The following is a 4438-nucleotide window of genomic DNA, read 5'->3' on the forward strand; positions in this document are numbered from 1 at the left end:
GAGGGATTGGAGGCTTGGGGATTGGAGGGTTGGAGGCTTGGGAGATTGGAGGGTTGGAGGCTTGGGGGATTGGAGGCTTGGGGGATTGGAGGCTTGAGGGATTGGAGGGTTGGAGGCTTGGGAGATTGGAGGGTTGGAGGCTTGGGAGATTGGAGGGTTGGAGGCTTGGGAGATTGGAGGCTTGAGGGATTAGAGGTTTGGAGGTTATGGGGGATTTGAGGATTTGGAGATTGGAGGCTTGAGGGATTGGAGGGCTGGAGGTTTGGGGGATTTGAGGCTTGGGAGATTGGAGGGTTGGAGGCTTGGGAGATTGGAGGGTTGGAGGCTTGGGAGATTGGAGGGTTGGAGACTTGGGGTCGTGGACCAGCAGTTTTTATTGTTGTTACAATCTTGACAGGAATGCCCAATGCTGTATGGTGATTGGTTCTTATCTTTTCTAGAAATCTAGCCAATCAAAACGTCCAGTCAAGATGTTACTGTATGATTAGAGATGGGAGATTAAGATGGAAGGATGTAACATTTCAAAGGATTTCAGGGGGTATTTCTAGACGTGGATATGAATAAATTAAGTCTCTTATCAGACTGATGATATCAAACAGGGCTAACACACGCAGCAGAAGAAACTAACCTCTCACGCTCGCTCCAAAACCTTTGCATTATGCACGCTTATAAAAAAACTGAGGATGTGTCCCACATAGTGCCCTGTTCCCTATATAGTGTACTACTTTAGACCAGGACCCATATGACCCATGTGATGGTCATGAAGGTGATACATGACATTACGATATATCAAAGGGACTCCATGAAGGTGGGAGCACAAATCATTCACAACCCCTCAGCAGGTCGGGCCAATAGTCTGAGAGGCAGAGAAGAAAGGAGGCCATTTTGGGGTTGATAATGACATGCTGGTAAAATAGTCAAATGGCCTCAGCATCACAGTAATTGCGGAGGCTTTCAGGCCTGCTGGCATCTCTCCTGTCAAGCATTTACAATTTTCTGTATTTCATGCTGGAGTTTATCTAATATAAAACACATGGCTGGCTACTCCTGCAGCCTGGCAGCATGGCAGCATGGCAGCATGGCACCTCTTTGATCATCAGAGAGGTGAATTATATGATTCAGTTTCAGATCTCTAAATCCCTGCAGCGATGATCATCAGAGAGGTGGATTATATGATTCAGTTTCAGATCTCTAAATCCCTGCAGCGATGATCATCAGAGAGGTGGATTATATGATTCAGTTTCAGATCTCTAAATCCCTGCAGCGATGATCATCAGAGAGGTGAATTATATGATTCAGTTTCAGATCTCTAAATCCCTGCAGCGATGATCATCAGAGAGGTGGATTATATGATTCAGTTTCAGAGAGAGAGAGAGAGAGAGAAAGAGAGAGAGAGAGAGAGAGAGAGAGAGAGAGAGAGAGAGAGAGAGAGAGAGAGAGAGAGAGAGAGAGAGAGAGAGAGAGAGAGAGAGGGAGAGAGGGAGAGAGGGAGGGAGGGAGAGAGGAGAGAGAGAGAGAGAGAGAGAGAGAGAGAGAGAGAGAGAGAGGTGAGAGGGATAGAGAGAGGGGAGAGGGAGGGAGAGAGAGAGAGAGAGAGAGTGGATTATAGATTCAGAGAGAGATGCATTTTAAACCCTCCCCAACAATTTGGGTGAAAATGCAATCATTCAGAGAGGTGGTTCTTTATGAGTTCTGGGATCTGGTTCCGGCTATTTGGCCCGGTGACGACCAGCATGGCACGAGTCACACCCATCAGCTACTTCATGCCCACTAGAAGGGAGGGAATGGGGCCATTTACAGAGAGGAGGAGGAGGAGGAGGAGGAGGAGGAGGAGGAGGAGGAGGAGGAGGGTCCACTGACTCTAATGCCAACCTCACGGGTGCCATCTTGTACTACCGCCGGTATCAAACACAACAAGATATTGGTAGAAGATTGTCATTACTTTCCACAATGTATCTGTTGAAATGTTACATGTAGAAATATACTTTGTCTGTTACGACATAAAATGTCCAACAGAGATTTGGGGGACACTGGAACGTCACTGAAAGATTGTCATCCCTCTTGAGGATCAGGGAGGGAACTCTCTCCAGCCCGGATGGTAAACTAATCATCCCTTCATCTTGACTTGGCACTAAAATAGGATGTTATTTTTTCCTCTATACTCTTGATTTTCTCCAGCAGACAGACGCTGAATCAAAGTGTTTGATCTCTCCCTTCAATCCCAGTCTGTGTTACAGTGGAGAGATGCTGTGATTACTTCTCTGATAGGACTGTTGATCTCTCCCTTCAATCCCAGTCTGTGTTACAGTGGAGAGATGCTGTGATTACTTCTCTGATAGGACTGTTGATCTCTCCCTTCAATCCCAGTCTGTGTTACAGTGGAGAGATGCTGTGATTACTTCTCTTATAGGACTGTTGATCTCTCCCTTCAATCCCAGTCTGTGTTACAGTGGAGAGATGCTGTGATTACTTCTCTGATAGGACTGTTGATCTCTCCCTTCAATCCCAGTCTGTGTTACAGTGGAGAGATGCTGTGATTACTTCTCTGATAGGACTGTTGATCTCTCCCTTCAATCCCAGTCTGTGTTACAGTGGAGATGCTGCGATTACTTCTCTGATAGGACTGTTGATCTCTCCCTTCAATCCCAGTCTGTGTTACAGTGGAGAGATGCTGTGATTACTTCTCTGATAGGACTGTTGATCTCTCCCTTCAATCCCAGTCTGTGTTACAGTGGAGAGATGCTGTGATTACTTCTCTGATAGGACTGTTGATCTCTCCCTTCAATCCCAGTCTGTGTTACAGTGGAGAGATGCTGTGATTACTTCTCTGATAGGACTGTTGATCTCTCCCTTCAATCCCAGTCTGTGTTACAGTGGAGAGATGCTGTGATTACTTCTCTGATAGGACTGTTGATCTCTCCCTTCAATCCCAGTCTGTGTTACAGTGGAGAGATGCTGTGATTACTTCTCTGATAGGACTGTTGATCTCTCCCTTCAATCCCAGTCTGTGTTACAGTGGAGAGATGCTGTGATTACTTCTCTGATAGGACTGTTGATCTCTCCCTTCAATCCCAGTCTGTGTTACAGTGGAGAGATGCTGTGATTACTTCTCTGATAGGACTGTTGATCTCTCCCTTCAATCCCAGTCTGTGTTACAGTGGAGAGATGCTGTGATTACTTCTCTGATAGGACTGTTGATCTCTCCCTTCAATCCCAGTCTGTGTTACAGTGGAGAGATGCTGTGATTACTTCTCTGATAGGACTGTTGATCTCTCCCTTCAATCCCAGTCTGTGTTACAGTGGAGAGATGCTGTGATTACTTCTCTGATAGGACTGTTGATCTCTCCCTTCAATCCCAGTCTGTGTTACAGTGGAGAGATGCTGTGATTACTTCTCTGATAGGACTGTTGATCTCTCCCTTCAATCCCAGTCTGTGTTACAGTGGAGAGATGCTGTGATTACTTCTCTGATAGGACTGTTGATCTCTCCCTTCAATCCCAGTCTGTGTTACAGTGGAGAGATGCTGTGATTACTTCTCTGATAGGACTGTTGATCTCTCCCTTCAATCCCAGTCTGTGTTACAGTGGAGAGATGCTGTGATTACTTCTCTGATAGGACTGTTGATCTCTCCCTTCAATCCCAGTCTGTGTTACAGTGGAGAGATGCTGTGATTACTTCTCTGATAGGACTGTTGATCTCTCCCTTCAATCCCAGTCTGTGTTACAGTGGAGAGATGCTGTGATTACTTCTCTGATAGGACTGTTGATCTCTCCCTTCAATCCCAGTCTGTGTTACAGTGGAGAGATGCTGTGATTACTTCTCTGATAGGACTGTTGATCTCTCCCTTCAATCCCAGTCTGTGTTACAGTGGAGAGATGCTGTGATTACTTCTCTGATAGGACTGTTGATCTCTCCCTTCAATCCCAGTCTGTGTTACAGTGGAGAGATGCTGTGATTACTTCTCTGATAGGACTGTTGATCTCTCCCTTCAATCCCAGTCTGTGTTACAGTGGAGAGATGCTGTGATTACTTCTCTGATAGGACTGTTGATCTCTCCCTTCAATCCCAGTCTGTGTTCAATCCCAGTGGAGAGATGCTGTGATTACTTCTCTGATAGGACTGTTGATCTCTCCTTCAATCCCAGTCTGTGTTACAGTGGAGAGATGCTGTGATTACTTCTCTGATAGGACTGTTGATCTCTCCCTTCAATCCCAGTCTGTGTTACAGTGGAGAGATGCTGTGATTACTTCTCTGATAGGACTGTTGATCTCTCCCTTCAATCCCAGTCTGTGTTACAGTGGAGAGATGCTGTGATTACTTCTCTGATAGGACTGTTGATCTCTCCCTTCAATCCCAGTCTGTGTTACAGTGGAGAGATGCTGTGATTACTTCTCTGATAGGACTGTTGATCTCTCCCTTCAATCCCAGTCTGTGTTAC

Source organism: Oncorhynchus keta, unplaced genomic scaffold (assembly GCF_023373465.1).
Source record: "Oncorhynchus keta strain PuntledgeMale-10-30-2019 unplaced genomic scaffold, Oket_V2 Un_contig_2467_pilon_pilon, whole genome shotgun sequence".
Classification (NCBI taxonomy): Eukaryota; Metazoa; Chordata; class Actinopteri; order Salmoniformes; family Salmonidae; genus Oncorhynchus; species Oncorhynchus keta.